We start from the raw sequence: 26278 nt of genomic DNA on the forward strand, positions 1-26278 counted from the left end.
ATGAAAGATCACAAAGAAAATAGGGAGGGGCTTTGCTAAGAGTGCAGTCATATAGAAGTAGCAGGATTTGAGGCTGATCTCTGAATTTTCCCTCTTCAGACTACATGGCCTTGAAGCCACTGAAAGCTTGAAAGGTTTTTCTGGTGAAACTGTTATGGTTATGTTGTACTGCTTGGTAATACGGGTGAGCTGCTTGTAAGGAAGGATAGTGTTTAAGGAAATCCATTTTTAGATTCACCTTGGGCTCATTTTTCTGAGGCAGCTAAACAGGAGGCAACACTCACAGCAGTGAAGATTCCTGACAGCTATGTAACGTTCAAATCTCAGTTAGGCATATTTTAAAATGGCAGTGATAGTGATGGATAGAAAAAGTAAAATAATTCACCTGTCTTTCAAAACAGAGGTGTTAGTATAAAACAAAGCTTCAGCAAGGACAGCAGGATTTATGAAAACAATCATTTGTATATGGGATTTTTTTTACTTTTAAATAATCCTGATTTCTTAGTCATTAAACGAGAGACTATTTCTGAACTAAATGAAGTGTTAACATTCTATTACGTTTTATTGGGTTAGAAGTGCATGTCAATAAATATTAAAATAATCCGCAACACAGTTGAGATTGTGGACCTTGCTTAATCTCAAAATATTCCAGTGCTTGTAGAATAATGTCTTCTGCATTCCAGAGGCTTTTCTTCTGCCGTTCAACCTACTGTCGTTATGTATTGTTTGAAGGAAGCACTTAACCATAAGAAGTTATGGATTAATATGTTCAAGTATGAGAATTAAGTCCATGAATGTATGCCAGACCCCCTTGCTCTGGGATATTCCATTCATACACTTAAATCCATTTTTACAGGGTCAAGCCTTGTTCTGTGTCGCTATTTTCTTCTACATAACCACGTTCTTCCCGGCCAACCAGGAAGTGTCTTTCTGTTCAGTCTAATGTTTTTTCTCCTTTATGGAAATTAAACATTCTGATGTGGGAGCTGATCTTCTTCACTTCCCAGCAGGTCAGTAGTAATTACTTGATTCCATGCTGTCCACACCCTTCAAAATCTGAGACAAGATACACCTAAAAATCAGGTGCTGATGGTATTGTGAAACATATTAATTCTTGCAGACCTCTTCTGAAAAGAGTTGAAGGAACAAATTCTTTATAGAGTTAGACTTGCCAGGCTCCTTGGCTGACATCCCAAACTAAAAGCTCTCTTGCATTTTTGATGTCTAGTCACATCTAGTCTAGATATGACCTCTTCACCTACACTTCTGGGGAACTGCTTTAGGTTGATTGCTTTATTCATGTCTTTCTTATCTCTAAAGTTCTCATAACTTTTTTTGTTGTTTTAGTACAGTGACCATACTATTAACCCAGTCAGTAGTGTCTGAATTAACTCCAAATGATTGAGCTGTCTGGTGAAGTTCAGTTTGTATTCTGTCTCAGAGTTAATTGGGTTTTATGTGGCACATCTACTTCAGAGAGCACATTGGGGCCTATAGCAGTGTGATATATTATAGATTTAATGCATCCCAATCCATTAAAAACTTCGTCAGATTCATTAACTGTAGTTTGTACATCCATTTGAGTAGACAAACATGTTTGATCACATGCATTTGCAGTTGGCCGTTATATCTAAGCATGTTTGCTCTTCCACTGCTTATAACTTTAGCCAGTGGCATCCTCTGTAGAAAGAACAGTTTGGCCTCATCTCCTGAACATTTTAATTTCTCAGTAATGAATCATATTTAGTATTTTAGTATTTGAGCATGGATGTCTGTTAGTTTTTTGGCACATGTTTACCACTATTACATTTCACGTTACTTGCAAAACTACCGCATGTTGCCTTTATTTCTAGCATCCCAAACTATCATCGAAAGGGTCTGGGTTTGAATGTTTGTATAGGAAGAGAATAATTAACTCAGTTTCTTTGTTACCATCTAAACTTTGCTTTCGGAGTACATGCCCAGGCATGCAATTTGGTTTGCGAATATTAAATTTTTGCTGGACATAAAACGATTTTGCTGAATGGATGCTGTCATGGTATCCAGCCAAAGTTGTGAATTTTAGAGATGTGACTCTAGATACCATGGCTATTTTTTAAAAAGCCTAGCTGCTGAGAGCAGCTTAAGTTGATAACATTGTGGCTGTCAGCAGAGCCTTAGAAGCACAAATTCTGTGTTCTCTGTACTAACAGTAAAATAGAAGAAAAAGTTTTTTCCTTAAAGCAATGACTTTAATGATAATCTTACGATTCATCGGAGGCTGATTCCTTATTTATGATCATTTAGAGGTTGCAAGTATTATGCAGTCTTTCCTCATATCTGTTCATCCTGGTGTTATTACTTTTCTTGTTGTTGTTTTTGGTTTTTTTAATTGTTTAGCCTTGAACTTTGTCTTTATTGAGAGAAATGTATTTTTTTCTCAGATACATTTCAGTTATTTTTCAAAAACGTGCTATTTCATTTAGAAATATTTTTGTTATCAATGTAAATATTCACTGGTTTTGTAACATCCAAATTACTTGATACAATAATACTGTAAAACTATAACTATTTATAGCAAAATATTCAGCCTCCAAACAATTACACGGAAACTGAAATTTATCAGATTCTTAAAAATATTTTACAAGAATATTTATTTTATACTTAGCTAGCCTGTATTTATTTAAAATGTTATTGTAATACTTTTTTTCTAGAGTTAACATTTTTCATTAAGAGAAAAATATAAGTGATCATTCTTACAAACCTTCTCTAGACTTTTTGATGAAGAGGGAATGATGTTTTTATAGGGAAATAAGCAAATCTGAAAAGGATATAATCTTCCTTACAATACTTATAAGCTTCAATTAAAATAAACCCCGAACTAGATCATTTTGGTCCAGTCTTTTGAATATTCCATGAGTAGGCTATTCACAACTAAAACATTCTTCATTGTCATGTGCATGTTCAAAATACTGCTTAGTGGTCCTTCCATGCTACTAGTTGAAAAAGGAAATGCTTATGTACCAATAACTTTTTGGGGTAGATCAATATTTATTTGACTTTTTTTTGTTTGTTGTAACTGTTCAGCAATTTCCAGCTATTTCTGATTGCAAAGAAACATACAATAGGTCTTGAAACCCTCTGCGCCTATGACATGCAACAGTGCACATGGTTTGTCTCTTTTCTGTCATATTTTTTGAACAATTCTTCCAGGAAAATTCAGGAGTGCTTCAACTGCTTCTGGGGTTGCAAAATTCCTTCCAGCATGAGGAACAGTTGTAAGTTCATTTGCTCTACTTTTGTCAAGATCCCATTAATTTCTGACAGTATATAATTAGAACAAGTGGTGGTTAAAAAATTCTCGCCACAACTAATTTCCGGCTCCCATTCAAAAGCATAGATGAAGGTCATGACAGGCTATGCTCCTTCCACATCCCAGCATATACTGCCTCTAAAAATTCTGGGGTTGATACACCTAAAAAGGCATTTCTTCCATGACATTATGAGTTTTTCCCTTTTTAAAGACAAACAAAAACAGATATCCCAACCATTTTAAGAGAAATTCAGTGGAAAAATCAAACATGTTCAACATACAGCATCCTAAAACACCTGATAATTTAAATCTATGGTAAATGTCAAGAACGTTTTCACTGTCCTCCCTACATTACCTCACTTGGATCATTTGTCTTTCAAAGGACTAGTAAACCTTAATTTGCTTTAGCAGCTTTGAATAGATTTTTATTGTTTCTTACCACAGCCTTTCAACTCTAGTAATTTGAAAACTAAATATGAACTGCAAAACTCAATCAATCCTGTAGTATTCTTTTAATATCAATTTTTATATAATTAGCTCCCAAACTGTGTTCAATTACTGACAATTATTCTCATGCACTTTGAGGGACAACAGTAATTTCACACTTAGCAGCATTTTAAAAGGAAGGTGATTCAAACACTATAGAAAAAAGTTCCTCTCTCAAGAGCTATACTGCATTGTTGCAGACTTTATGAGAAAAATAGCATTCCACTGTGCTACAATACCAGAATTCAGATTTTACAAAAACATACATGTATATATGATTCTGTTTGGCAGGTAGTTTATGTTAATATTCTTATAATGCTAACTAGGCCTATTATAAGGTTGGCTGTGTTCTTTTTAAACCGATAAAATTACGGAAAAATCCTCAGAAATTGATGGGCCAGATTAAGACTAATAATTACAGTGATATAATCAGGATCTCTTACATCCAGATTCCTTTCTCTTAAGTTGTCTTACAGATATTAGAAGCATCCCTCTTAGAACTGTTACAAGGTGCTCTCCCTCAGTTTATAAAATCATATGTTTTCTCATCTTCAGCCCATTCTTTCTCCCTATGCTGTAAGAATACGAGTGGAAAGGATTGGTGATATCATTATGGTACTATGGTAATGATATACAGCTTCTGTTCCAGTGAGGTCATTGGAACTATCAGTCACTTTGTAGGGCAAATTATTTTTGTTATATCTATTTTGTTCCTGGACTCTCTGATGGATCTTGTGACAATTGGAAATTCTATTTATTTATGTGCATATTTTTAAAAGGTTGTCAGTAGAGCCCAGAGCATTGACTGGATACTCTTATTATAGAGTAGTAAAAATCCAAATAAAGAAATAAATCAAATGACACCTTCCTCAAATGAGAGTTACAAAATGGAGCTAACAGATATTGATAAGTAGCAGTCTTCTGAAGATCTTCTAAATTATCTAGCATGTGCTATGAAGTTTAAGCAGAGGAGGCACGGAAACAGAAGAGTTATTGTCAAAACAGCACGCAGATACTTAACAACAAAAATAACAACCTTTTGTTGGCAAATGACAGCCAATCTTAGCTCTAGTGTATATCTCAATGATATGAAGGAAAGTTATACGATAAATAAAATTCTATGCATTGCAACTTCCCAAACACACTGAATGGCTGAAGAATAAAGACCAGTAACTAAATTCCTGCAAAGGGTATATACAAGGTTATTTTAGTTTAGATGCAAATTTGAGGTAGAGTCCTACAAACACCATAATTTGTTGTTGAGATTTCATTCTTTACAGTATGCTCTAATTTCAAGTGAAATGCTGATTTAAACCTCTATAATCATATTCAGGTGAATTAAAGCCAGCCCGCAGTACTAGGCATGATAACCAGTTGCAGGTTTTTGCAGTATCTTGTATTGGGTTGGTTCATATTTTTTCCAGAAAGCTGAGCTGTATCTTCTTTCCCCATTATGGAATACCAGTGCTATTATGTATCACCAGGAAAAAAGTCAGAACTTTATAAAACTGTAAGAGTCAACTACAGATCATGCCAGTGACTACTTGGGTAACATGAGTGACAAGAGGAGAATGTAATAATAAAAGGAAGCCCCAAATGATGCTCAGTCAGCAACACTTGAAAAAAGAAGACCTAATTTGGGGAAAAAAGGTTATCAAAATGCAATGGAGCCCCTTGAGGACATGAGTAAATTATGACTCATAGGCTAAGTAGGATCTGTCTATGGGGAAAAAGAGGAGCCGTGCACGTATAAACCCCATCTTTGAAAGGTATATTAAAATGTAGACTAATCCAAAGCCCACTGAAGGCAATCGATTTTTTTTTCTGCCAACTCGGGAGGCTTTGGATAATGATCCTGCAGGTGACAGAAGCAACCTCAGAAGCTTTTGCAGACTAAGGAAAGGTATGATGTCTACCGTATTCCACCATTTGTATAGGTACAGTATTGAAAACAATCTCAATGCGGTTAGCAACACTTAACAATCCACAACTTCACAGCAGTAGTTATCCTCTCTAAAGTGAGTAATGTCTCTGAGAACTACGGACAAAAAGTATTTATAACGAACACTGTAAAGACTCTGAGTTTACAGTTCATGAGGGAAGTAATATGCATTTTAAAATTAGGTTGCTCTAATCTAGCTAATTGCAGTGTTTTTTAGTATTGTAGATCTTAACTATTATGTGAATAATGTCTTTTAAAAGAAGTTAGCTAAACATTTAACGTATTTACACAAGAGATCTCTAAGGATATATTTTACTGGATCACATAGCCTCAACAAACATTTTAAAGTTGAAAAACTTTAGCAAAAGATAAAATTCAGGGAATATAAAAGGTCTAGTTAAAACAGTCAGGGCACAGAATCTCATAGTGAAGACTGAAGTTGTATTGTGAGCTCACCTGCTTTTGCTTACCTACGGCAGTGTTCTTGGTACATTTCAAAACAATACGTACAGCAATACCTAGGCACAACCTAGTGAGTTAATAATGGAGCTTCAGTCTTAACTGTGAATTCCCTTGCATTAGTTGGTATATTGCCGATATAGATAGGGTTTTGTGGCTTAATGTGTAGCAGCACATAGAGTGTCAGCTGGAAATCCATTTTGTAGTTGTGGAACGATATACAGAATACAATAAACCCATTCCCACCTTCCCATGCCTTTCTTACAGTAGGAAGCCAACATTTAGAAACCCATAGCAAACAAACACCTGCTAAGCATAAATCACAAGCATAAACACAGCACTGGACAAGTTCAGAGAGATACAGTGGGAGAAAATCCATGAAAAACCTTAATAGTCATTAGGAGAACCAAACATTTATTTCACAAACTGACAGGTGGCCAGTGAATTGACTTCAGAACAACCATAAAGACAGAACTGGTTATTATGCTAGTAAAACTTAAACAGCGGAGCTTTTTAATAAGCTGCACTCTGTTAGGAGTACACTGAGGGAGCCCAAGCAGGAAAAAGCAATAATCACATCTAGCAGTAACAAGAGGATCAACTAATATCCATCATAATTTCTCCCTGTTTTGCTTCTCCCTCTTAGTATGACATTTAGTAGTAGAAGCTGCGTAACAAGATACCGAGCAAAACAGGTGCAGAAACAAAAGCATCTTCCATTTAGAGAGTCAGCATTTTTCTTTGAAAAAAAGTCTTTGTACTATGCAGGTTGGAGCCCAGGTTGCCCATTGTTTATACGCATTGTGTGATGTGTGCAGTATTTTATCTCTTCCTGCAGAGTTTGGTTGTGACATACATAACACACGTACCCATAAAGTTACCCAGAAATGCACTGAAAAGGTTCAATATGTGTCACGGCAAGCATATTTCTTTGTTAATTCCATAAAGACGGTCTGGAGAAGCCAAGTCTGCTACAATTTTCATGTCCACAGTGGGGAGAAAACACCACATTGTGTGCTATCATTATCACAGAATTATAGTGTACTATGTAATACTTTTACTCTTGCCAGAGAAGGATAGTGGAAATGGCATTGCCCCATTACTAATGCTTAATGTATGACCAATCAGAAGCTGAAAATCATACGACCAGTGGCAGCTTATGCCACCCCATCAGTTAGTAAATTGGATGCGGTTTGTCAGATGGACACAATATCCCTCCACTGTAGGTGGTCTCTGTTTCATTAGGTTTCAGATTGATGGTAGTGAACAATAATCCAAAAGTGTGCAATAGGTACATCAACCTCATTTTTCATTAACAGTGCTTCCCAAACGTATTGGAAGCAGGTACAAAACATAGATTTTGTTTGGCTTACTTTGATCCATGCAGAGACTATCCGGTATCTGACTTCGCTACTGGAGGCTTATGCTTTCGGTTAGCAAAACCTGGTACAGCAACTGGATGAGGTGTTTTTGATATAATCTAGTCATTTAGGTATGATGCAGAAATAGCGGGTGGCAAAGCTGCTAATTTTTTTTCAATGAAGTAACGAGCAACCAATGTTCTATTTAGATACAAGGCATTGGAGTTACTAGAGCGTCTTTCTAAATTATGTGATAGATACAAGAGTGGTAGTGATTTTTTTTCTGTATTTCCCAAGAGATTAACAGGAATGTTAGTGCATTTTTGCTGCCTCTAAAAGAAATGAAAAGACTGAAAGCCTTTCCCAGGATGGCTGAAATGACACACAAAACAACTACTGGTCTACCTTACACATTTTTGGCTTATAAGCATATGTTTTACTTCACAGTGAAATAAATTAAACTAAGATATTACGCTGCTCAAATACTGGTTAATTGACAAGGCATTTTTAAAGCAGGGGACTTTGGATCTCTGCAAACAACATAGTATTTATAAAGATGGCAGAAAAACTGATATTAGAAACCGCAGCAGATGAGTAAGAACTGTTATCATCAGAACTGATATGGTACCACATGGTTTCGCTATCTTGAATACAGTTTTCTTTCTAATTTTTATATTGAAAAAGCTTGCACATACATTATTAGCAAGTTAAACAGACTTTTAAAAATAAAATCAAAGCTCTAAGTAAACTATTATGAAGCAAATCACCATCAATTTTCTCTTATTTAAATTAGTTTTTATGTTAAGATGAATGGACCTTATTATGTAGAAGTGTATGTACGGTTAATCATGTAACATCAAGCTGTACATGTAGTCAAGATAGACAATATGGTTTGCTCTTTAGATGCATTTCTTATCTCAATTTTACAAGAAGTTTCCATCCACAATATTTCATTGTCTCATTCTGAGAAATGTAGGTCTAGGTCCTGAAGATTTAAAGAAACCTCTCCATTTGAACAGCACGAACACGAGCGCTGTTCTCTACGGGGCTGAGGGAGGGGGTTGTCTGTGTGTGCATGTATTTGGCATGAATTTATATGGAATATATTGATGCAGGGTCTCACATCATGCCATTTTTTCAACAGCATCTCTTATCATTGTTTAAGAATCTTTTCACTTTTATGCTTTTCTGTAGTTATCTAACATAACTGGGCAACTTTTCTTCTGAAGTTCTAAAACATATGTCCATTGCCCTGGTTTTTCAGCCTTGAGCATATCTCTTTAATAGATCACTTTCAAGAAGATGATACATTGATATTCTGCTTTAATTAGTGTCATGAAAGAGAAAAAGCCCTTCAAATGTCAATGACTTGCAAAAGTTGTTGGAGCATCTTCTTAAAGCAAATCTGAAGGACTGGCCCTCACTATTTTTTTTCTTCCTTTCACATGATCCTATTAGAGGAGTTTTTTTGTAAACTTGTGTTATAAACGATTATTTTTAGTTAAGAGAGGCACCAGGAAAGATTAAAAAATGGATATAAAGACATTTTGGTTCTTGATCTTCTTTCTTCTCATCTCAACCTTTAGAAAGTCTTGCTGGAAGAACACAAGGAACAGCAGGAAGGTTTCTAACAGATCTTTGAGACCTCCTTGCAGTCAGATCCCGGGGGAGCTAGAACAGTATACCTCTGTGGTTCAAAAACTCTTTGGGCCAGAAAAAGGGGCCTTTATCTGCTGACATTTCAAACATATTCAATCAAATATTGATCTAGAAAATCAGCCACTTTTTCTCTAGCAAAGAAATTAAATTAGTGCTACCTAGTGAAGATCTACAAATGGTTCTCCTGAAGATAATGATAGTACCCTAGGCTATTCCTAGGATCAAAAGTTTTTATGGACACAAAACTGATTTAATATTTTCTGTAATGCATGGAGAAAAAAGGGTGAAAGATCTGCTTGCCAATAGTAATGTGCTGGAGATTATCTCATGTGGCGAGTCCTTGCATCAAGGAGCCATGTAGGTTTTTCAAATCCATCTCATCTTTGGAATAAAAGAAAGAGAATGTAGCCCATTTCACCTTACACAAAGATTTTCATCATCAGAAACATCTGATACCTCATTTAAGTTGGCTCTGGTAGTACATGCTCCTCTAACTCATAAACATTTCCTATCTCTGTTGTGTTCTGTTTTCAAGATGTCCCGTATGTTGCTTTGGAAGAAGTGAGAAGTCTCTTCTTCATGCTCTAAACACTAATATATCATAAAACATGTCTAATGTGCAATAATGGGATAAAGATTCCTTCAAAAATATTGTTGAAACATTTTCGTCATTTGCATTATGAAAAAAGGTAGTCTTTACAAAAGAGCATAAGAGTTTAATAATTTAATTAGTAGGCTATTCTATGAATCTACTGGAAAAAAATAATGAGGCATTAGTTTTTATAAAAGCGTGTCTCACATTCTCACCCATAAAATCATGTCTTGGGAATTTAATTACACTGAGACAAGCAATGGAATTGTTACAGGCTGAATCAGGAAAGAGTGGATTTTTCACTTCTCTCACTTCTTCATGAGAGGTGCATAGATTTGATGATGTTTTGAAATTCTGTCAGTTTATATTCATTACTGGACCTGTATAATTGGATTAAATTTATGCAAAAAGAAGAGGCACTAAGTATAAATTATGTAAATGTATCGAAGCATCTCAGGAGTTTTGAAGGACTGACTTCATAAAGAGTTAGTTAAGCAGTTAGGAAATTCCAAGCTTCACCAAAGACTGAACTATTCTCTCATCTGTTGTTTGGTTTGATTGGTTTGGGATTCTGTTTGACTTGTTAACTAGTTCCAGTGTTTAGACTATTAGTAGTTAGAGATAACATTAAATCATTTTAAATAATAATCATTAAATATTCTGTATACATTTACACAAAATTGTTTAGGTTGGAAGGGACCTCTTGGATCATCTAGTCCAACCCCCTGGCTCAAGCAGAGTCGGCTGGAGCTGGTTGCCCAGGACTGTGTCCAGTCAAGTTTTGCGTATCTCCACAGATGGACTCCACAGCCTCTCTAGGCAGCCTGTTCCAGTGTTTGACCATCCTCACAGTAAAAAAGTTTTCTGTGTTCAGACTGAATTTTACGCTTTTTAATTTGTATCCATCATCTTTTGTCCTGCCGGAGGGCACTAGAAGAGAAGAGTCTGTCTGACTATTCTTCATTCCCTCCCATCAGGTTTTTATGAATGTTGACAAGATCCCCCATCAACCTTCTCCAGGCTGCAGTCCCAGTTCTCTCAGCCTCTCCTCACATGAAGAGAGGGTCTTAAGTCATCACATCACCAAAATAATTGAGTTTACCTATCTTGAAACTGTTTCCACAATGCAATATAAATTTCCAAGTAATTTAGAACTAAAAAAAGTTGACGCGTGCCACCCTTTCACTAGAATTTTTCTAACAGTGATCTTGTATACAATAGACAATCCAGTAGAGAGGTAGGGACTCCTTCTTGTAAAAGGACTCCTTTGTGTAAAGATATTTCTATTCTGCATATTGAGCTCTCAGGTGTTCAGAGAGCTCTGAAAATCACTAAGGCATGGGAAAAAAACCTCTGTAACATGAGTTACATGCAGATTACATAATTACCAGGCCCGTGTTAATCCTGCGTATAATATATTGCAACCCATGTTCCTGGGAAAATAATAATATAGATTCCTTTTAAAGGAGTTACAGAGCATCAAGATGTGGAGTTAAATATTAATATAACTTAGAGGATTACTTCCCAATTTTAGGGAAGCATTAGTGAAACTTCTATAGCTTCCAGTCGCCTCCCTCTACTAAATTCTTTGTAAACTCAATGAACTTTCCCAGGATATCTTAGGGAGGTCAGCAAGTGGATTAAATAATTCCCTCTATACTCTGTTATTCATTCCCTTTTCCATCTTCCAAAATATCATTGGGCTTCAGAAAAGTCCTTGTTTCAGACACTGGAATGCTCCAATGTTGCTATTAATTTCACTTTCATCATCAGGCAGAGGACACCAGCAGAGCAGGGTCTCATCTTTCAGGGGGAAGACAGGTAACCCTGACGTACCTGCCTACAGTCTGGTTACTTTCATAGTAGTAGCATAGCCCATTCTTTGGCCTTCATTAAACTGATAACTTGCTCTCAAGGGACAGAGAACCAAGAAAATCTGCTAGTTAGAAATACAGAGAATTTTTATGTTTGAACTAACAACTGCAAATCCTTCTTTGCAGGAACAAGAAACTTAGCCTCTCACTACTGGTAATGATTTTGCTTGCTAGACTATCCTAGGGAGCAATTACATGTCAGGTGGGGAAACAGGTTGCTTGTTTGCTTCTGAAAATGAAACCTTGCAGGGCTAAAAGAGGTTCCAAGTGTGCTGAGTGTCCTCTCAAACATAAATGACAAATACGGGGAGCCACACATTCTGAAGGAATTCAATTAACCCCTTCAGACAAATATTCTAAATAATGAAATGGCCAAAGTTCTCAGAATAATACTCCCTAAAATTAGTATAATATAAGTACTACTTTTAAATGAACCTGATCTGGTAAACAAAAATTGCTTTTCTGGTTCTCTGTATACAACAGGACATTCACATACCAATTTATCTATTAGAAATCATTGAATGTGTCATAAAAATGTGGATAAAGGTAAACTGCTTAATCATTTAAGTCTAGCCTTTCAAATCCTCACAAAATTTAAAGAAATCAAGTAGTCACAAAACTGGAGACAAAAACAGAAATTCCATGCCCAACAAAGTTCCCGTAGCTTTCAGTCAAAAAAGATTTCACTTAGTTTTTGCCATGGATCAATCCAACTAGGAGATCCAAAAGGAGGAATACATGAATTCTCAGTTTTCACCATAGTAGAATCTGACATCCAAGTGCGTGCTACTCTGAAGCAGGAGTGGCATAGTTTAATATATTTTTTAATGAACTGGAAAAAGTGATGAGCATTGAGGTGATAAAATTTGCAGGTGACACAAAATTACTCAGGTTAATCAAGTCCAGAGAGGGTAATAAGAAACTTCAGAAGAAAATAAACAAGTTAGGTAAACGATCAACCTGATGGCAGATTAAATTCAGTGTTGATGTATGCAAATTAACGTATTTACACAGATTTTTTTTTTAATCTATTTTTACACTTTAGTGAGTTCTACATTAATTGTATCAAAGGAAAAGGACCTTGATAGCATTGTCAAGAGTGCAGTAGAGTTCTCCACTTGGCATGCAGCTATAGTAGAAACTTTTGGTACAGGAAGGAAGAATAATATGAAAAACTCTTTAATGTCATTAAATCAGTTGTCCTCCACATTTCAAACACCATGTACAATCCTGGTCACCAACTGCAAACAGAAGTTTTGCAAAATTAGAAGCAGCTCAGTTCTCTCTGGCAAGAATGACAGAGGATAAGGAGAAAAGACTGAAACAATTGGCATCAGCAGCTTCACAGAAGGGCTACATGATAGATATGATAAAAAGCTACGAAATAATGTCTTGATAAGGATGGTTAGGATCTTGTCATGTATGCTAAGAACATTCAGTGAAATTTAAAGCAGAAGACATACTTCTCACACAATGTGGAGCTTGTTGCTATGGGATGTTAGTTTGGCAAAAATCAAAGTGGGGATTGGACATTTATATGAACATAGAGGTCTTAAACTCTGGAGTTAAATTTTTCAGGTTACTTTTTTCTTTGCTTTGCAAAGATGGTTCTGCAGGAATTGCTTCTATCTGTTATATATAGACTGCTCAATCATAATTTTCCTCAGAGTATTTATTCAGGATGATAATTCCCCATTAAGAACATCTGTAGTAAGATAAACGAGGAGAACTGAGAGATAGAGTGATAAAGGGGATAAGAACTGCTGTGAAAATAGAACCTAAATGCAGGTAATGTACTTTTAGTATGGGTCAGCTGTGCTTTAATTGGGAGCTAAATTTAGTTGAATTAGTAGACTACAAACAGGCGACGCAGATTGCTAAAGAGCTGTCCTTGAGTTAATTTGGTGGCATACTAGTACTTTTGAAAAATGCTCATAGTTTTTGTTTAAGGAGAGTTTTCACTAGTTTGTTTAAGGTTGATTGCTATTGAAATGGCATCCACAGAAGCAATTAACAGTAAGCAGTGCTTTACTGTAACCAGTGAAGAAGCCGTATACTGTACAGTGTGGTGAACGTGAGGTTTAATAAATAGAAATTCCAAGGGATTTTCACAGGTTTAGTAGAGTGGTGACATATGTTATCATCTTGCTCACCACAGACTGGAATATGATTTTACACTGTCATGTCACATCGGCCCACGATAACCAGAAGTCATTTATTTCCTAAGAAAATAGTAACTAGATATGACAACCTGTGTTGCCTCATGGTGAGGTTATGGTAGTATTTACTGATAATGTGAAGTATAACTTGTGTCATCTATTTTATTTTTCAGTAGAAATTCAGAGCATTTCTAAGGTAAAAAGAACAGTCTAGCTTTTTTGTGTCTTTTCTTTTTGGTTGGTAATATAATAAGAACTTCCTTCACTTCCATAAAGCTTACATTAAAAATTACATAGAAATTCTCAAATTAAGAATTAATATATCTTCAAAGTACAATAAATAATTAGACTGCTTTGTAATTACAAAATTCCTCATTATTTAACTCCAATTTTTGCAGAGGTAGGCAGAGACATATCTTTCTGTCTGTTTCCCTCTCTCTCTGTCTCTCCCCCCCAGGTCTCTTCTGCTTTTATTTTTCTAGATAGGATATATTAGTTGTATTTTAATGCCGCAGAATCTAAAACGAGACCTCTATTAAACTACGAATGCATAGTTACCACTTTGTTTTTATTTTCCTCAGAAAACATAAATAATTAAACTTGACTGCAAATAAAAAGATTAAGTTAGCCTTCCTACTGTACTACAATCTTTTTTCCTTTATGGTTTGTCTAGCAGAATGGTAATCCTGTACTCTTGCTAAGATACGATGCTAGAAATTATCCCATAAGGGTTCTCTTCATTTTAGTCCTTTTGCAAGATGGATGCAGTGGATGTACACAACACAATTTAAAAGGCTTTTCATCAGGCTTCTTTCTTGATTTCTACTGTAAATTCCAGAAGCTACAGTAGTTTAATGCAGAAGCGTAGATGTCCATAAAAAGCTGTAGGAAATGGTGTATGTTATAATGCTGTTATAAAACTGTCTGTGATATTAACACACGCTGTATATTAAATACACAAAACTGTTACAATAACTTGAAGGTTGAGACAAACTCATGAAAACAAATAAATTCTTTAGGACAGTAGGCAAAAGGTTGTTCTTTGCAAAAAGATTTAAATAGAGATGTCCAGCAGTCCAAATTAACCCCTCCAAAATAAAAAGCATTCTCCCGCTAGTCATGTAGTCTATGCACAAAAATCCATGCAGAACATAGATTGTTCAGGGAAGGTCTTCGCTTTTAGGCACCCAATTTATACTGGGGGGAAGGCAATCTCCCTATATATGAAGAGAGTGAAGGATCCTCCACAGAGCAGTTCGGAGCAGAAGCCTAATTCAGGTGTTCTCAGGCACTCTCTGTAGGAGCCTTTCTTTCTGCATGGATTATACAGGAAGCTTTTGGAGACTAACGTCCTCACTAGAACAATGGTCTCAGTTTACTGTCAAATATCAGGAGGAATGAATACTTCCCTGTTGCCTGTCACATTCATACCATTGGCCCCCTCCCAGTGTGTAAAATGACAAAAAAAACCCAAAATTGTGAAAACTGCCTATAAAAATGGAATAAGACACAAATTAATGCACACACTCTGCTCATCGTTACATTATTGTAAATCCATAATAACTCCAGTGATACCCTTACAGATAATTTAGCTTAGTTTATGAAAGAATTATCCTACTTTGTGTGAAGTGAAAGTAGGAACTTGTATTATCATAATTAAGAACCTGAGTGTAGCGGTTGTCCCATAAACCTGACGGGGTTTGCAACCCTTGCAAATGTTTTGGGTTTTTTTAAGCAGAAACAACTTTGCTGTTGGATTTCCTTCCTGAGAAGGAGAGAAATCCAGTTGTTTTTTGTGTTTTTTTCCAGTTAACTTTGAAAGATAGATAAATGTTGCTTTTAGTTGTATTAATACAATACATGGAAAACAACACCATCCAGTAAGAGATATATTGGGGATCCAGTATTACAGGGCTTCCAGAAATGTAAGATTTTGTTAAATCTTCACATTTGTCTGAGATGCCTGAGCAACAATGATGCAAGTGACTGGAAATTCTGAAAACTAAACACAGTGAAGTTATTTGTCTCGCAAGCATTAGACATGTACAATGAGGTACCCACTGTACACAAAGCTCCCTTTTACTTCAACAGAGAAAAGTAGTCACTGAACTGGTTTAGAGTCTGCTTCAAGGTGAAACAACCTGAGCCCTTGGCTCCTTTGACTAAATCTGGACTAACTATACCAAGAGAGTCCAGGTGATGTCAGGGTGTTCTTAGCCAGATGAAGCCCATCCTCAAGTCTGCAAAACCGGTGTCCAAAGAAATAAACAAACAGCTGGAAAATGCAGCTCTTTCAAACTTTCTCAATCTCCAGAAGCTAGTATAGATGTACACCAGCATAAGCAATGTAAACACTTCTCTCATAGGCATTGTGGCTCTGCTTAGAGCCGTCCGGAAAAAATAAGATTATTAGCTGTGCAGTGCCAGTTGGTAATTACATTCACAGTAGATAGGAATGCAATATTAAAGTATGTGTGAAACCTCACTGTTTTAAAAGTGATTTTTCAGGCACACAGTATGGGTCTTTAATGTGTGGCAGTGACACAGACTTAGTTCAGGATAGGACAGAGCACTCAAACTTAATTTACTAAATTATATATCTTTTTTTCTCAATTTATAGCATTACCACCTGAGTGTAAGACTATTTTACGTGGCAGGGTCCCTCATTTATGGCTTAGCATAGTGCCTGGCTTTTAAAATGCCTCCTAAACCCACTCAACATTCATCTTCTCATGTTTTTTTTGTCTCTTGAAACATCAATAGAGTGAAAGTACAGATATGCTTAGGCACAATTGCATTGAATTAAAGGTGTCTGCCATTTCAGGTAGTCCCAAGGTCATGAATAGCAAAATATGAAAATTTCAGCTCTTTACTGTTGGTCAAAACCTTAATATGTTCCATGACCCTACACTAGATTCTACCTATAAAATGAGAGAAGCTTAATAAATCTCTCTGTAATAAGTATTACACATTATGACAAGGAAAATTTAGATCAAGCTTATCCTTTGAAGTTTTAATGGACACTCCAATTTGATGACAGCAACTCACCTATGCTTGTAATAAGTTCGCAAAGCCTGGAGCAGCTCCAGTCATCTTGGACGATAGCTTTGGACGACAATGAACTCAGGCAACTGCAAGCTTCAAAGGGCTTATTCAAATATTCTAGCTCTGGTCTTACCAGGCATTGCAGGCAAACTTTTAAATACGTTTCTCTGTATCAAAGAGTATTTCTAGCTTGAGCTGTTCATAATAATTTTGTCCTGTAATAAAATTGCAAAGCCTTCCAGTCTGAAAGGGATTAATCAGATATGCCCCTTTGCTCCACCCTTGTGCAAGCCAGAAGAGAAAAAAAAAGGAAAGAGAACACAGCAGGGCACAGAGAATGGAAAACTTGGGTCTGTACCTTTCTCACTGCTTTGTGTAACTACATCAGGTCCCAACTGGGAATTCCACCAGGCCAAAGGTAAAAAGAATATAGCCATGGAGCATGACAACAATAGGCAAAGAGTCGCTCTAAGCAACACGTTCCCTTCTGTGCACTTACTGTGTGTGTTGGTGGATAATGTTTCAACTCACCCTGCATGTTCTGTGACAAGGGAGAAAGCGTTTGGCTGCCAGATGCTAGCAATGAGACAGAGAGCTGACATTTCAGACTGCTGCAGAAGGGCATCAGGACGATGTGTAGAAGGAGAACGTTGACCTGCTATTTTTTAGGGGGAAAGGCAAAGGGATTTAATGCATCTGCAGCTCTAATGTAGCCCTAATACAATTCCAAATAATGTTGAATGAGAGGAGAGAGATGTAAACATGTTCTCAGGCAAAGACTGGATGAAATGGATGTTTTCTTCTGTGGGAGAAAATTCTTCTCATTTTAAAAAAAGTAAATAGTCAAATGTGAGTTTCCCTGACTTCAGTAAGGCTTTGGATAGGAATAAGACATCTCCTCCATCAGAAGATGCATAGTTGGGACCTTAACTGCCCGCAACCTTGGGACTAGGTATCTAAACATACTCACCTACTGCCATTTCAGAGACCCTGGGGTATCCTAGGGCCAAAAAAATTTCTCTTACTACCTGGATTGTAAAGTGGATGTTATCCAATGTTCGTGCTTTGGACAGGTCGAACTGGAATAAATAATGCAGGAGAGACAAGAAATAATACTAATTAAAATAATTTGTAGTCTTTACAATTTAAAGTATAATAAATGATACAGGAGTTTCTAAAAAGCAGCTCTTTATATAAATGCACTGTCACTTTGAGATGAGGGCAAATGAGAAAACACTGCATATGCATAGAGACTGAGCCCGTTTGTTATTATGAGCTGGATCTTGCAAACCTTTATGCATAAATTTAAGTTCCTGCATTGCAACTCTCTTGATTTGAGTGGGGCTGCAACCATGTGTACATGTGTCATTTGTATAAATCTGTCTGATAACGAGCATCTAAAGGATCAGAACCGAATTCATTCTCTCTTTGCATAGGAAGGATGAAGCAGAAATAATGCTGTTTGTCTAGGCATTATGTTCTATAACGGCAGTGTTATGTACACTGTAGACATGAGTCTTTAGTGATTAAAATTTCTTTAAAAGGCAGGGAAAGTCATTAAACTTCTCTAAGATTAAAAGAGGAGAATGTGGCCCTGTACATTTTTAAAAAACAATTATGCAATAAGGATGTAGTTTACCAACAGAAAACACGAGGCAATCAGCTTTGAAAGGCCGTTCTTCCTGTGAAAACACAAGAACCTGCCCCTATCCAGGTACAGGTCTCCTCCTCTTTTCCCATGAGTCAAAGATAACTTTGATTTCCTCAGTGAGCTGTCTTTCTGGGTGAATGTGGCACCACACTATCTTGGCTTATATTTTTCATTCCCAGTTTAACAGTTATAAACACCTTTCAACATCAAATAAGAGCAGCAGGGTAATCCAGATAAAAGAAAATTCTTCAACCCTAACAGCGTGACTCAGATTTATATGCCTGTTTCAAATTTCTGTTCCTCGTTCCAAGACTTGCAACATTTCACAAGTACCATATAATGTGCTACTTGATTGGCCTTTCCAAGGATACAAAGTGCTGCAACACATTGTTCGGGAGTTTTATAGGTATGCATCCCTACCAGTTCTGGTATTCATTGAAAAAATATATCATGGGCTTCTCTTTCTGTGCTCTACAATCTTGACGTTTCTTAATATAAGGTTGTCTTCCAAGATGTCAAACTGGTTTTGAATTATTTTACGGTGTTCTCAGTTAAAACACTGTCATGTAAATCAATCACATCCTCAGTTCTCTGTCAGGGACCTGCAATCTTAGAGTACAGCTTTCAAATGGAATCAGTACTGTTACTAGGTTTCATTGTAAGACAGCAATGATCAGTCTGGGATTTACTTGTTACTGTCCCAGGTAAAACCTTTGCTAATAAATTATTACCAAGGGTATGAACATTCGGAGTCAGTTTTCACTTGTTTAACCTTGATCCAAACTTTGCCAGTTATCGCTGTTAACCAGGCAAATACCACATATTATTATTGTCCTCATGCAGCTCGCAAATTGGAGGAGGGCCAAGTGAGATGGTCAAAGCTTAAATGCAGCTTACAAGCCAAGGGGCAGAGGCCCCTGTGAGGTTTCTTGCAGCTTTTTCTCACAATTTAGCTGTTTTCCGGGCAGCCAGATGCAAGGTTACACAGCTGCACCATGTCAGAGCTGACTCTGGACATGGGTGAAAGAAGCTGTAGAGTCTGTTGGTACGTGCAGGGCCTTGGCATACTGTACAGGTAAACAAAAGAGGCAGAAGAGAAAGTAGTATTAATCTCATTTTACAGACTGGACACTGAATCCTCAAATCGAATGTCTTGATTTAGAGAAGTCGCTCTGGCTCATCTTTTAAGCCCATGCTTAAATCTGTTTGAAGTCAGTGCTTAAAACGGCTGTGAATAGAGATGGTATCACATGTTTTCTGCAATCATGGTATAGGTAATTCACCTGAGGTCATGGAATTCATATGTAGCAGAGGTGAGCACTAATCCCATGTCTTCTGAAGTACCAGGCAGTGCTTCACTAAAGAATCATCGATCTTTTTTCTTCCCTCCACTGAACTCATTTTTGTTATTTTCTTTATTATCTTATTCCCTGCAACTACTGACCTGGAATTTCACCTAATTTATTACCGTAACCATGATATTCCTGGTTAGTGGCTGATCTAAGAGATCTCATTCACGTTACATTCCTTGAGTCCTGCTTTCCCAGGCTTCAGCTTTGTGCTTTATGTGGAGTAAAGTAGGTGTAAATCACCGTCACTGATTATTTTCTTATTGCTACAAAGTTTCTTTAAAGATTTTACAGATACCCATGGTTTATAAATGATTTCATATGTCCCAGAGTACTAATGTTTATAACTGGTAGTTAAAGCATCATTTATTAAACATCTTTTGAAACATCATCCATATGTGTTTCCACATGTTAAGGCATACCTACAATAATTTAAGGTAATTCCTATTAATCTTGTAACATTAGTGAAATATTTATAAATGTACCTAAATTTAAAATGTCACCATTTGATTCTCCTAAGTCAATAACTGGTGACAAATTACTGGTGAAGAATGATGTTGCGTTAGAATAATCCACAATTCTGGAGACTTCAAAGCTTCAATGCATAGTTGTTTCTCCTTATATCATCAATATATGCAATTTTGCTATGTTTCCCCCTTTCAGATTCATAATGTATTTCCTGTTGTCTCTTTCAATGCCCTCAAATCCTGAGGGGGGCAATCTTGTAATTACATGCATTAACTCTATTATATTGTGGACTTCTATGATTCTGCACCCACAGAATGAGTAGCTGCTGCGTTCTTAAATGCCAGCTACTCTTTAACTGTAAAGGCACCTACTATTTTATTGGAACTATTCTTGCTTTATTACTGTAAACAACTTTGATCATAATGATGCCATTTGAAAGAGCTGATCAAGCTGAGAAAAATGACACCACAGCCATAAAGTCACACTAAATTTTGCTATTAACATTTTATAGTGCATATAAGGAAAGCGTTCCAAGTTGCAACTACAGACAAAAGAGAAAATTAATTTTACATAGAAATGTAGATTTAAGCATTAGCAATATACTGGTACAATCATTTGCACCATATTCTTAAGCACAACAGATGACCCTCTTTGTAGAAAAGAAAGCATGCTGGTTGTCATATCTTAGATGAATCTGTGCTTGCTCTGTGGCAAACATGAGAATATATTACAGCCTTTATCCCTGCAACAAAGACAGAATTATTATGTTAGGAAGAAAACATAGAAATGTCATATAAAACAGTTTGAAAAGTTAACAGAAAGAAAACACAGTTCACAGTAGAGCTCTTCTTAGAAAAGAAAGCCTTAGTTGAAGGCTAAATTGCTTTTTCCAGCAAAACCGATCACCTGACCCCTAGGATAAGTTTGTTTTCTGAGATATATGCAAAGCATTCTGTTTGGTGGCAACTGGTGAAGTAGTATCCTCCTTTGGACAGAGTTAAAAAGTAGAGTAGACTGGTGTCTGTACTGGGAAATTTCACTGAAAGTGATTTAGTTTGGGCTATATGGTAAAACAAAGTGATTTTGGTACAAGTATGCTGTAAATTCACCAAGGAACTGCAAGTAACGGATCCAAACACTGAAGTAACTACTAGCTCTCCTGTAATACAGGGGAAACTGTAACAGGGTGAAATGAAAACAAAAGGTAGTTGGTAGGAAAGATAGGCAATTGTTCTAATGTGAATAAAAGAAGTTAGACATGCAGGGCTGGAACCTGGCCTTCATTAAGGTAATTTTCCTTTTCTCTAATAGCACAAACATGTCCTCAAGCAACAGTAAGTGGGTCTTTGGATGAGGGTATCCTGGTATTACTTCAGTAGGAGAAATGGCAGGGGAAAAGCAACATTACAGAAGCGCTCCTAATTCTTTGTAGCTTCCAGCTGCAAGGACAGCCCCTTTTTGGTCTTAAGCTGCCCCAAGTTATGCCAGTGATTGCAGTTCTCAATTAAATGCAATGAGAGCTCTCGTCAGCCCTCCTGTCTTACTGTAGCAGTCTGCATTGGAACAAGGGGGGCAAGTATCTGGCATTAGGAAAGCGAAGTAGAGGAGATCCAGTTTCAGCAACCGTTGGATCTCCCTTTTCAAAGGGCAGAGAGGGCTAGGAAAGAAGGAGGAACTTCCAGAGTTCAGTAGGCAATGTCGAAGGAGTCCAGGTTCACAAAGCAGCTTGGGCAGACATCATGGTCCAGGGACAAAAAAAAGAATGAAGCTAAGTTGCAAGCACTTTCTATTCCCTTCCACTTGGGGAAAGTGAGGCTGCTAGGAATGGTGGAGCAGAGGGGCTCTGTTAGTTCAGAGCAACATGAATTACAGTATCTAGCCCTCTACTGTCTGAGCAATGCCAGCTATTGGGGGTCACAGTACTGTGACAATACTCAGTACCTCCTCTGTTTGTTTTCGTGGGGGGTTTTTTGCATGTGTGTTTGTAGCAAAAGGATTGCACTTGATCTTGTAGAGCAGCTCTTTGACACTGCTGCTGGAGGGACATCTCTTTGCAGATTATACTGGGAGTACAATACCTTCACATGAAAGTGGAATAAAACTGCCTCGCTACAACCTCTGAGATGAGCTACTTGCCTTACTGACTTCTGAGTACTGTATACTTAATTATAACTTTGCGCTTTCCAATTAAAGGGCTAGGCTTATGCCTGCGTGCCTTTATAGGTACACTGCCTTGACTACCCAAGCCCAAGACCTAGCAGAAACTAAGTGCATTTGACAAAGCTCACAATCGGCTTTTAGAAGTAATGCACATTTAAGAATTTTAGAATGGTCTCACCTGAAGGAAGGTTAAACCAAAGGGCATTCAGGTTCTGATCAGCATCATGCTTCTTTACAAGGCTACAGCAGAGGTGTTAGATCCTTCCTGGGAGGTATAGCCCTGTCCTCTGGAACAGTGTGGAGCTGCTTTGCCTCAAGGGGTGAAAGTGGGAAGCGAGTATCCTTACAGAGCATTATGCTTGCTAAGCTAATGGGAGTCACGCCTTTCTAAAGAGTGCAGCAGGCTTGTCTCTAAGGCCAACGCATGAGATGCATTGCTGAAACTATTACCTCTTCCTGCCTCCTTTAGGATATACTTCCCTCAAAAGCTATTTCAGTAGCAGCCTTTACAATTCTTTTTGCATAAGACCAGGAGAAACTCCTTCCAAAATATCAAATAGGCAGATTACAATGCAACTTTGTATTGCACTTCACTCGCATGAGATGCTGGGTAGGTATTGAATTGTTACTTGCTTTTTTACACGATGTATTAGGTCCTCCGGTCTTTCAAAATGTCTGCTTTTTTTTTCACCAGTCTCCCACTCATGTTTCTCTTATTATTTCTTTCAGGGCAATAGCATTATTTTTCCTTTAAGCCTGAATTTTTGGATAATTTTAATTTTAGATATTGTGTCTAATTTTATGGACTTTTGCATAATAATGTGGGAAGTTCTGTGAAGGTCCACTGTTTTGATAAGACATTTTTGTTTTATTGCTAAGGCCTGGTAAAGGGAAAAGTGACATTTTTAAAACAAAAACCTGGTAAATTAATAAGCTCCATAAATTACAAAATCTCTGAACACCAGCTGCTGAAATACAATAACTCTCTGACCTGAACCTATTAAGTGAATAAGTCTGCTGTACATAGTTTACACCAGTGATATATATTAAAAACAGCTTATGTAAAAAGAATGCAAGATGTCTTTGGTAGAAGCAGGACTTCTGTCCAATAAGACTCATCCCAGCAACATGGGCTCCTCTGCTATTTTGTACCTTTCATTTTTCTTTAAAGACTGACTAATGGCAGACCAAAGAGAACATAGATAAGAGAGAAGAGAAACAGCAGTTTTCGAAATATCAGACATCTTACATATGGAATAAGGAAAATAAAGCATGGGGGAGAAAAAGAGAGGAAAAGAAATCATTTCTTTCTTAATTGGGATCTAGGGGACCTGAAGTCTTGAAGCAGGCAGCTTTGCAGTGCCCCACTCCTCTGACATTCAAGTTTGGTAAATGGCAGCTTGGTTATTCAACATCCCAAATGTCGCCATTCTTTATAAAGAGGAAAGATACATATAAGTACGTATCCTTGCGTAAGAAGCATGAGAATTTCCAAAAAAACCCCAAACCAAACTAAACCCCAAGCAGTTCTCTGCCATAAAGCTATGGTAAGAAATGCACTGATGCATATGGAGAGACCACCTGATTTCTTACTGACACTTTTATTTCTGTAACAGGTTTTTGTTTATTCTTCAGGGCAGAAAGGCTGCATTTTCTCTTGCCTTGAGCAAAATTCTCTAAAACTGCTAGGCAGGAAATATAATATCCAATATCCTACTATTTCTCACTTCATTATACTAATATAGTTTCACATACAATGAGGCAGAAATAATGAAGAAAATATGCTATAGCAATGAGTCTTTATGTGACTACTTTTTTAATACAGTCTTGTACAGTGCATTTTCAGATCCCTTATATGTGATTCTCTTTCTGTGTCTATTCTAATACATTTAATTGTACATTTTCATTTGATAGGAAAGCTGTTGGGAAAGAATCTGAAAAACACCACCAGACAATGGCCCTGATTCTCGGCTGTCACAAGAGAGCTCTCAGGGCTACGTGAGTGGTGATCTGGGGCGCAGTGTCTTTCACGAAAAATCTTAGACAGTGCCAATGCCAACAAAATCAGTAGCTTGGGCTGGGGTAGGTATGCATTAAAGAAGGGCCTGAACTTATGTGAGGAGTCTTCTAAAGGATGAACTCTTGAGTAGAAGTGTTAAAAACAGCTCTGAAACTACACTGAAATAACATTTGCTTAGTGCATCCTTGCTGTGAAAGCAGTCCCAATACCAGCGTCATTTGTGCCTCGTAACAGGCAGAGACCTAAGACTTTTCCAACAGAAACCCCTTTGAGGACCGTATTGGCTAATGCTTCAACAGTTTCAACAAAGGACATTCAACAGTGGTTATGAAGCCTTTTTCAAAGAAACATATAGCAAATGTTTACTTATTTCACATTGGCTGTATTACTCTCTAATATTTTGCTTATATGAATACTTGAAGTCCTCCAACAGTTCAGGGCTTTTAGGAGCCAGGAAACACAGCTGTAAATGTGAAATCTACACTCAGAAAAGGTGCTCATTGGCATCTCTAGAGGCTGATGACCTCCATTTATCTGTACGTTGATAGAGCATAGGCAGCAGCTATGTTTGCTTCTGCAGAGCCTCCAGCATGAGGCTGCCAGCATTGGTCATTCTCCGTGCCCAGTCAATCCATAGCTATTTGAGGCTTGCCAACAAGGACGCTAACCAGTATCACTCAGAATGGTAATTTCTGTGGTGTGAACACTTGGTGATAGGAACTGGACCAAAATCAGAAAACTCACTTCATCTTGGCCGCAGAGAGAGTTGTTATATATTAACTCCTTTGGGTCACTTCTAACTTAGGCTGATTTAAAACTAAAGACTTACAAAGTTTCTAGTATTAATCTTGTAAACTACTTGTTAACTCAGTCCAGCTGGTCTCCCTGAGTATAGTTTTCTACAACTACGCTTCCAATTTGGTTGTCATTATTCACGAGGCTTTCTGGAAGTGCTGATCCTTGCATTTAACTTCATCATGCATTTCCTCCATTATATACCATCTGAAATTGCATTTGCTACTTGTAGATAGATAAACACTGGATACATCTCCTAAGGGCTCCTAAAGTTTCAAAATGGGATTGGTCACTATTATTATTTAAGGAAAATGTATCGTTAAAATACACGTACACATACTGCAGACTAAGAAGTTGCATATGAGGAAGACACTTTTTTTTGGTATGAAAACCCTATTCCAAATTTTCCAAACTCTAACCAAGCTTACAAAACTTTTAAACATTCTGTTGCTTTTAAAACATAAATGCTATTCCACCATTACAAGTAGTCATTGTGTCTGTTTTCCATTAACTGGATTTAAATACATTTACACAGTTCTTGTGTGGAAAACAATATTTTAATTGTGTGCTTTAAGGATTATTTTTATGCAGCATAATGAAACAATTACATGTTTTAAAGTTGTTTTTCCATTGAGTTTAAGAATGTACTCCCTCAAATTAATCTACCTTGTTTTATTTTCTGCACTGTTGACTCCTTTCTCCACAGTTTGTCTTTGAAGTATTGTTATCCTTTTGCTTTTGACATTGTCAGGTCACAGTATTGTAAAAACTAATAATGAAGTCATGTGTCCTGACAATTAGAGATACAAAATAAAGGCACTTTAGGTTTGGCATTTGGTGATTATTTGACCTTACTGGATCTTAGAAGCACTATCCATAGGTAAACGAGTGTGTAGAAGAGAGTTCCAGGCACAGAGGCTGGCTGGTAAGTCACAAACCTGTGAAAGGGATAGTCCAGAATAATTG

Source organism: Rissa tridactyla, chromosome 3 (assembly GCF_028500815.1).
Source record: "Rissa tridactyla isolate bRisTri1 chromosome 3, bRisTri1.patW.cur.20221130, whole genome shotgun sequence".
NCBI classification, from domain to species: Eukaryota; Metazoa; Chordata; class Aves; order Charadriiformes; family Laridae; genus Rissa; species Rissa tridactyla.